Here is a 10,654-nt window from a genome sequence, read left to right as displayed (position 1 = left end):
AAAAGTTTAGAAACTTCAAACTGAAATCACTGCAGTGTCCTGAAAAGAAACTACTTTTGAAGATGCTGACACATCTGTAAGCCAAGACATTTTTTAGATTGAATTATTGTTTTACAGCTCCAACTTATTCCTTGTCAAGTTCCTATTTTCACCTGTTTTCCTTCCTCACTGTAATGGTACATTTATTACTCTCCAGGTCATAACAGTTGCAAACATCTGGAGTAGTAGAGGACAAAAATCAGTTAATGTGTTGATCACAGCTCTGCCTGTGTTGATAGAGCTATGTAGTTCAGAAAATGTATACTATTAATGTTACTCTAGTTCTCTCTCCAGTTGAAGACAACTAGGTTAATAAACATTTCTCCTCATTTATTTGCATGCTAACTAGTTTTATCTTTGCATTTTTGGGCTTACCTCACTGATGCTGAACATCCTAAAAAACCGTTGCTGCTTTGGATCAGTGAGAAAGACCAAGAGACATGAAGAGAAAAAAAAAAAGATTGAAAAAAATGTAATAAGATAAATGATCCAAACTCATTATACCTAATGAGTAATTAAAAATCTCCTTTGGTAGTACAGGTAAACATCTCCTTAAATAGATTTTTTTACAAAGCATCTATAATAAGTTCAAGACATACATCACTTCAAGCAGAAAAACGTCTCCTAAAAAGAACTAAGATGCCCCAGTATTCAGCTGCCCTTTCTATCAAATATTTATTTAGTGCATATTTCATGGTGGTCACTGTGATATAGAGATATGGGCCTTGGTTTGTGTTTTGAGAACCATGTTGTGGGTTGAGGAGAAAGAATATCCTATCCACAGGAAAGTAAGTAATAATATAAGACAGTATATTTTCAGTGACAAATGAATTTTACAGATTATATCGGTATTAGCATACCGATATGGAATAATTTAGAAAAGATTTCATGAAGGAAGTACTCCTTGTGCTGGATCTTGGAGGAAGTATAAGACATAGGCTAGCAAAAAGGCATGGGGAAGACATTATAGGCAGAGGACAAAACTTAAACAATGATCCGGAGGAGATGTAGAATTGCTGAAGAATCAGGCCTGAAGGCCTGCAAGTGTCTTTCATTCTCTGGAGGAAGTTAGCCACCATGAATAAAGTCTAACTACCCTGAGCCTATCATCATGCTGTGAGAAGCCCCACCTACCCATGTGGAGAGGTCACATGGAGACCTGAGGCCACTGGTCCTGAGTTCCCAGCTGAAACAGCCAGCACCAATATGCCAGAAACATGAGTGAGGCCACCTTGGAAGTGGGTTTTCTAGGAGTAATTGAGCTACTTACCTGATACCATTGCTCAGCCCTGCCTAAATTTTGGAATTTTGAGCAAATAAATGATTGATACTATTTTAAATCATTAAATTTTGGAATGAATCACTGCCTCTTTTCTTGATATGGGTTAAAATTATAACAAGCAAAATTTATCTGTGAAGATCTCTTGCTTCAGTATTATTCACTTTCCCAACTTTGTCTTCTCTACCATGTAGCATAAATCTTTATCCTCAAAATCCATATCATATGATGACTGGTTAATTTATTTTTAAAAAAGGTCAAAACGTTCCTTTTTTTTTTAACATCTTTATTGGAGTATAATTGCTTTACAATGGTGTGTTAGTTTCTGCTTTATAACAAAGTGAATCAGCTATACATATACATATATCCCCATATCACCTCCCTCTTGCATCTCCCTCTCACCCTCCCTATCCCACCTCTATATGTAGTCTCAAAGCACCGAGCCGATCTCTCTGTGCTATGTGACTGCTTCCCACTAGCTATTTTACATTTGGTAGTATATATATGTCCATGCCACTAGGGGCAGGACAGGAATAAAGATGCAGATGTAGAGAATGGACCTGAAGACACGGGGAGGGGGAAGGGTAAGCTCGGACGAAGTGAGAGAGTGGCATGGACAAAATGTTCCTTCTAATGTTATTTATCTTTTAACAAAGGAAGATAGGAATATCTTTTTATTTATTTATTTATTTTTGGTTGCATTGGGTCTTCATTGCTGCATGAGGGCATTCTCTAGTTGCAGCGAACAGGGGCTACTCTTCGTGTGGCGCACAGGCTTCTCATTGCAGTGGCTTTTCCTGTTGCAGAGCACAGGTTCTAGGTGCGTGGGCTTCAGTAGTTGTGGCTCACAGGCTCTAGAGCGCAGGTTCAGTAGTTGTGGCACACAGGCTTAGTTGCGCCACAGCATGTGGGATCTTCCTGGACCAGGGCTCAAACCTGTGTGCCCTGCATTGGCAGGCGGATTCTTAACCACTGATCCACCAGGGAAATTCCAGATAGGAATATCTTTAAGATGCAAGTGCTGAAAAGGAGGTAGGGTGGGAATGTAATGAAAAAGAAAGAAAAGAAAAAGTATAAAATCACCATATAAAAGTCCCAAACATCCAATTTAAGCTATATTGCTTCAGGTTATCTAGATCACAATTTTTCTTTTCTTGATTTCTCTACTTTAAAGTGTATGTCACTTCCGTAGGTTTTCTTTCTTTCAGTTGAGAAAAGTTAATTACTAACTATGATTGCTTTATAAACCTCATATGCCAATTTATTATAGGCTAAAATCAACTTGACAGATAAATATTTTAAAATAATCAACAAACAAAAGATTTTCCCCATGTCATGCTTTTTCTAAAACATGTAAAGTGAACAAAAGGGTAAAACAAAAATGTATTATATTCCTCTTCAACTGGTCTGCCACTAGTTCTCTTTAACTAGTCTGATATTTTAATGGGAATTTTCTTTTTCCATTTAAGAAAACATATTCTCCTAAAATTAAGTAGCACATATTTCAATTCAACACAAAAATCCGGTTTCTATCACTGTCAACTTCTGGGAATTAAACCAAATTAAGAATTTAGGGGGAAGATGGCAGAAGAGTAAGATGCGGAGATGACCTTCCTCCCCACAGATACACCAGAAATACATCTACACGTGGAACAACTCCTACAGAACACCTACTAAATGCTGGCAGAAGACCTCAGACATCCCAAAAGGCAAGAAAGTCACCACGTACCTGGGTAGGGCAAAAGAAAAAGGAATAAACAGAGCCAAAAGGATAGAGATGGAGCCTGCACCAGTGGGAGGGAGCCGTGAAGGAGGAAAGGATTCCACACACTAGGAAGCCCCTTCACGGGTGGAGACTGTGGGTGGTGGAGGGGGAAAGATTCGGGGCCGCGGAGAAGAGCACAGCAACAAGGGTGTGGGGGGAAAAGCAGAGAGATTTCCGCACAGAGGATCAGTGCCACTTTAGCACTGGGGACACACATCAAAATCAACGGGAACTACGAACCTGCAGCCTACAAAAAATGGAGACCCCAAACACAATAAGATAAGCAAAATAAGAAGACAGAAAAACACACAGCAGATGAAGGAGCAAGATAAAAACCCACCAGACCTAACAAATGAAGAGGAAATAGGCAGTCTACCTGAAAAAGAATTCAGAATAATGATAGTAAAGATGATCCAAAATCTTGGAAATAGAATAGAGAAAATGCAAGAAACATTTAACAAGGACCTAGAAGAACTAAAGATGAAACAAGTAATGATGAACAACACAATAAATGAAATTTAAAATACTATAGATGGGATCAACAGCAGAATAACTGAGGCAGAAGAACTGATAAGTGACCTGGAAGATAAAATAGTGGAAATAACTATTGCAGAGCAGAATAAAGAACAAAGAATGAAAACAACTGAGGACAGTCTCAGAGACCTCTGGAACAACATTAAACACAACAACATTTGATGTATAGGGGTCCCAGAAGAAGAAGAGAAAACGAAAGGGACTGAGAAAATATTTGAAGAGATTATAGTTGAAAACTTCCCTAATATGGGAAAGGAAATAGTTAATCAAGTCCAGGAAGCACAGAGAATCCCATACAGGATAAATACAAGGAGAAATAGGCCAAGACACATATTAATCAAACTGTCAAAAATTAAATACAAAGAAAACATATTAAAAGCAGCAAGGGAAAAACAACAAATAACACATAAGGGAATCCCCATAAGGTTAACAGCTGATCTTTCAGCAGAAACTCTGCAAGCCAGAAGGGACTGGCAGGACATATTTAAAGTGATGAAGGAGAAAAACCTGCAACCAAGATTACTCTACCCAGCAAGGATCTCATTCAGATTTGATGGAGAAATTAAAACCTTTACAGACAAGCAAAAGCTGAGAGAGTTCAGCACCACCAAACCAGCTTTACAACAAATGCTAAAGGATCTTCTCTAGGCAAGAAACACAAGAGAAGGAAGACCTACAATAATGAACCCAAAATAATTAAGAAAAAGGGAATAGGAACATACATATCGATAATTACCTTAAATGTAAATGGACTAAATGCTCCCACCAAAAGACACAGATTTGCTGAATGGATAAAAAAACAAGACCCATATATATTCTGTCTACAAGAGACCCACTACAGACCTAGGGACACATACAGACTGAAAGTAAGGGAATGGAAAAAGACATTCCATGCAAATGGAAACCAAAAGAAAGCTGGAGTAGCAATTCTCGTATCAGACAAAATAGACTTTAAAATAAAGACTATTACAAGAGACAAAGACGGACACTACATAATGATCAAGGGATTGATCCAAGAAGAAGATATAACAATTGTAAATATTTATGCACCCAACATAGGAGCACCTCAATACATAAGGCAAGTACTAACAGCCATAAAAGGGGAAATCGACAGTAACACATTCATAGTAGGGGACTTTAACACCCCACTTTCACCAATGGACAGATCATCCAAAATGAAAATAAATAAGGAAACACACGCTTTAAATGATACATTAAACAAGATGGACTTAATTGATATTTATAAGACATTCCATCCAAAAACAACAGAATACAATTTTTCTCAAGTATTCATGGAACATTCTCCAGGATAGATCATATCTTGGGTCACAAATCAAGCCTTGGTAAATTTAAGAAAATTGAAATTGTATCAAGTATCTTTTCTGACCACAACGCTATGAGACTAGGTATCAATTACAGGAAAATATCTGTAAAAAATACAAACACATGGAGGCTAAACAATACACTACTTAATAACGAAGTGATCACTGAAGAAATCAAAGAGGAAATCAAAAAATACCTAGAAACAAATGACAGTGGAGACACGACGACCAAAAACCTATGGGATGCAGCAAAAGCAGTTCTAGGAAGGAAGTTTATAGCAATACAATCCTACCTTAAGAAACAGGAAACATCTCAAATAAACAACCTAACCTTGCACCTAAAGCAATTAGAGAAAGAAAAGCAAAAAACCCCAAAGCTAGCAGAAGGAAAGAAATCATAAAAATCAGATCAGAAATAAATGAAAAAGAAATGAAGGAAACGATAACAAAGATCAATAAAACTAAAAGCTGGTTCTTTGAGAAGATAAACAAAATTGATAAACCATTAGCCAGACCCATCAAGAAAAAAAGGGAGCAGACTCAAATCAATAGAATTAGAAATGAAAAAGGAGAAGTAATAACTTACACTGCAGAAATACAAAAGATCATGAGAGATTACTACAAGCAACTCTATGCCAATAAAATGGACAACCTGGAAGAAATGGACAAATTCTTGGAAATGCATAGCCTGCCAAGACTGAATAAGGAAGAAATAGAAAATATGAACAGACCAATCACAAGCACTGAAATTGAAACTGTGATTAAAAATCTTCCAACAAAAAAAAGCCCAGGACAGGTGGCTTCACAGGTGAATTCTATCAAACATTTAGAGAAGAGCTAACACCTATCCTTCTCAAACTCTTCCAAAATATAGCAGAGGGAGGAACACTCCCAAACTCCTTCTACGAGGCCACCATCCCCTTGATACCAAAACCAGACAAAGATGTCACAAAGAAAGAAAACTACAGGCCAATATCACTGATGAACATAGATGCAAAAATCCTCAACAAAATACTAGCAAACAGAATCCAACAGGACATTAAAAGGATCATATACCATGATAAAGTGGGGTTTATCACAGGAATGCAAGGATACATCAATATACAAAAATCAATCAACGTGATACACCATATTAACCAATTGAAGGAGAAAAACCATATGATCATCTCAATAGATGCAGAAAAAGCTTTTGACAAAATTCAACACCCATTTATGATAAAAACCCTGCAGAAAGTAGGCATAGAGGGAACTTTCCTCAACATAATAAAGGCCATATATGACAAACCCACAGTCAACATAGTCCTCAATGGTGAAAAACTGAAAACATTTCCACTAAATCAGGAAAAAGACAAGGTTGCCCACTCTTACCACTCTTATTTCACATAGTTTTGGAAGTTTTAGCCACAGCAATCAGAGAAGAAAAGGAAATAAAAGGAATCCAAATCGAAAAAGAAGAAGTAAATCTGTCACTGTTTGCAGAGGACATGATACTATACACAGAGAATCCTAAAGATGCTACCAGAAAACTACTAGAGCTAATCATTGAATTTGGTAAAGTAGCAGGATAAAAAATTAATGCACAGAAATCTCTAGCATTCCTATACACTAATGATGAAAAATCTGAAAGTGAAATCAAGAAAACACTCCCATTTACCATTGCAACAAAAAGATTAAAATATCTAGGAATAAACCTACCTAAGGAACAAAAGACCTCTATGCAGAAAATTATAAGACACTGATGAAAGAAATTAAAGATGATAGAAACAGATGGAGAGATATACCATGTTCTTGGATTGGAAGAATCAACATTGTGAAAATGACTCTACTACCCAAAGCAATCTATAGATTCAATGCAATCCCTATCAAACTACCACTGGCATTTTTCACAGAACTAGAGAAAAAATTTCACAATTTTTATGGAAATACAGAAGACCCTGAATAGCCAAAACAATCTTGAGAGCGAAAAACTGAGCTGGAGGAGTCAGGCTCCCTGACTTCAGACTCTACTATAAAGCTACAGGAATCAAGACAGTATGGTACTGGCACTAAAACAGAAAGATAGATCAGTGGAACAGGATAGAAAGCCCAGAGATAAACCCACACACCTATGGTCACCTAATCTTTGATAAAGGAGGCAGTAATGTATAATGGAGAAAGGACAGCCTCTTCAATAAGTGGTGCTGGGAAAGCTGGACAGGTACATGTAAAATTATGAGATTAGGTCACTCCCTAACACCATACACAAAAATAAGCTCAAAATGGATTAAAGACCTAAGTGTAAGTCCAGAAACTATCAAACTCTTAGAGGAAAACATAGGCAGAACACTGTATGACATAATTCACAGCAAGATCCTTTTTGACCCACCTCCTAGAGAAATGGAAATAAAAACAAAAATAAACAAATGTGACCTAATGAAACTTCAAAGCTTTTGCACAGCAAAGGAAACCATAAACAAGACCAAAAGACAACCCTCAGAATGGGAGAAAATATTTGCAAATGAAGCAACCGACAAAGGATTAATCTCCAAAATTTACAAGCAGCTCATGCAGCTCAATAACAAAAAAACAAACAACCCAATCCAGAAATGGGCAGAAGACCTAAATAGACATTTCTCCAAAGAAGATATACAGATTGCCAACAAACACATGAAAGGATGCTCAAGATGATTAATCATTAGAGAAATGCAAATCAAAAATACAATGAGATATCATCTCACACCGGTCAGAATGGCCATCATCAAAATATCTAGAAGTAATAAATGATGGAGAGGGTGTGGAGAAAAGAGAACACTCTTGCACTGCTGGTGGGAATATCACTTGATACAGCCACTATGGAGAACAGTATGGAGGTTCCTTAAAAAACTACAAATAGACCTACCTTATGACCCAGCAATCCCACTACTGGGCATATACCCTGAGAAAACCATAATTCAAAAAGAGTCATGTACCAAAATGTTCATTGCAGCTCTATTTACAATAGCCGAGAGATGGAAACAACCTAAATTTCCATCATTGGATGAATGGATAAAGATGTGGCACATATATACAATGGAATATTACTCAGCCATAAAAAGAAAGAAATTTAGCTATTTGTAATGAGGTGGATGGACCTAGAGTCTGTCATACAGAGTGAAGTAAGTCAGAAAGAGAAAAACAAATATCATATGCTAACACATATATATGGAATCTAAGAAAAAATAATGTCATGAGGAACCTAGGGGTAAGACAGGAATAAAGACACAGACCTACTAGAGAATAGGCTTGAGGATATGGGGAGAAGGAAGGGTAAGCTGTGACAGAGCGAGAGAGTGGCATGGACATATATACAGTACCAAACGTAAAGTAGATAGTTAGTGGCAAGCAGCTGCATAGCAAAGGGAGATCAGCTCAGTGCTTTGTGACCACCTAGACAGGTGAGATAGGGAGGGTGGGAGGGAGGGAGATGCAAGAGGGAAGAGATATGGGACATATGTATATATATAACTGATTCACTCTGTTATAAAGCAGAAACTAACACACCATTGTAAAGCAATTATACTCCAATAAAGATGTAAAAAAAAAAAGAATTTAAAACTTTGTCTATCGCTTTCTATTTTCAAGTTATGGACACTGTTAAGAGATATAGTCAAGAAGTATTTGATATCTCTCTTTCACTTTTATATATCTTCTCATTTAACAGATATGCTGAGTCCTTGCTATGTTTACACTAAATTTATCTAGGTAGCAAAATAAGTAAGTAGTTTGTATCAAATTTCCACTTACTTTATTTTATAAATAGTACATAAATAAGAATTCCATTGGTTTGCATCCTCTTACTAGTAACTGCTAACTTCATGAAAATATAGACAATCTCTCTTTTTTTTTTTTGCCACTGAAGCTACAATACCTAGCAGAATGTCTGGCATATAATAGGTGTTGAATATATTATTTTTAACAGATTTATTGAGGTACAATTAATATACAACAAAGAACATGCATTTAAAATGTACAGTGTGACAAATTTTTACATCTGTACAGACTCATAAGACTACCACCAAATTCAGGATAATAAACATATCCATTGTCCTCAAAAGTTTTGTCATGCTCCTTTGTAATCCCTCCTATCATGACTACTGATCCACTTTCTGTCACTATAGATTAGTTTGCATTTTCCAGAGTTCTATGTAAGTGAAATAATAAAGTATGGTTTGCTTTCTGTCTAGCTTCTTTTACTCAGCTTAATTATTTTGAGATTATTTTTTGTTGTGTGAATCAATAGTTTATTTCTTTTTATTGCTGACAAGTATTCTGTTGTATGGCTAAACCACAGTTTGTTTATCCATTCATCTGCTGAGGGACATTTTGGTTGTTTCATTTGGGGCTGTTACACATAAAGCTGCTGTGAACATTCATGTATGTCTTTATATAGATATGTACTTTCATTTCTCTTGGGTAAATACTTAGGAGTGGTATGGCTGGATCATATGGTAGGTGTATTTTTAGTTTTTTAAGAGTGTCAAACCATTTTCCAAAGTAGTAGCACCATTTAACGTTTGCACCTGCATTGTATGAGAATTCTCCCTTCTCTATGTTCAAACCAATACTTGGTATGGCCAAACTTTTAAATTTTAGTCATTAGCACTGATGTGTAGTGGTAGCTCATTGTGATTTTAACTTGCTTGCCCCTAATGACTAACGATATTGAGCACTTTTTCACACACTTTTTGCCAACTATTTGCCCAACCCAAGGTCATAAAGATTTTCATCTAAATGTCTTACAGTGTTAGATTTTATATTTAGGTCTGTGTTCTATTTGGAGTTAATTTTTATATATGGCATGAAGCAGGGACTGACGAACATTGTTTTGCATATGGATGTCCAATTTTTCCAGCAACCTTTGTCAAAAACACTATCCTTTCTCCACCAATAAGCTTTGCAACTTTGTGGAAAAACCAGTTGTCTATACATGTATGGGTCTATTTCTGAATGTTCTCTCCTGTTTCATTGAAGTATTTGTTTCTCTTTATGCCACTGCCACACTGTCTTGATTATTGTGGCCATATACTAAATCTTGAGATCTCCAACTTTGTTCTTCATTTTCAAAATTGTTTTGAATCTTCTGAGTTTTTTTTTTTTTCCACATGAACTTTAGAATCAGCTTGTCAAGTTCTACAAAAAGGCTTGCTTGGATTTTGATTGGGATTACCCTGAATCTTTACAACAATTTAGGGAGAATCGACATTCTAACAACATTGAGTCTTCTGACCAATGGCTGAATACATTTTTAAGGGATAAAAGAAGAATTGTTGAAGTTCAGTTTTAGAATAAAGAATTTTAAGAAACTCTAGGTAAATTAGAAATATCATGTTTATTAAAATGTTATGGCGGGGAATTTTGATTTGGCTTTTCATAAAACATTCTAATTATACTTTCAAAATTTGGGGGAGATACGGTCAACGTTAGGAAATGTATTGTAATTGCTTCATTCTTTGACATATAACACCTTGTAATTTCAGAACTAATACGAGATCTTTGGAGCATGCTCTACCTTTAGAAAAAGAAAAAGAAAATAGTGATTTGGTGACAAACTATTAAAATCTAAAGGGAGACAGATGAACATTCAATAAAAGAATGTCTAGATTTAGCTTCCTGCATCCAGGCAATTTCACTTTTTCAGGTCCCTTAAAAACAAATAATACCTATCACATTCATTTGCTTTTGTAATTTTTTAACTTT

Source organism: Delphinus delphis, chromosome 9 (genome assembly GCF_949987515.2).
Source record: "Delphinus delphis chromosome 9, mDelDel1.2, whole genome shotgun sequence".
NCBI classification, from domain to species: domain Eukaryota; kingdom Metazoa; phylum Chordata; class Mammalia; order Artiodactyla; family Delphinidae; genus Delphinus; species Delphinus delphis.
The sequence above is the reverse complement of the archived record's forward strand: the minus strand, read 5'-3'. Positions refer to the sequence as shown.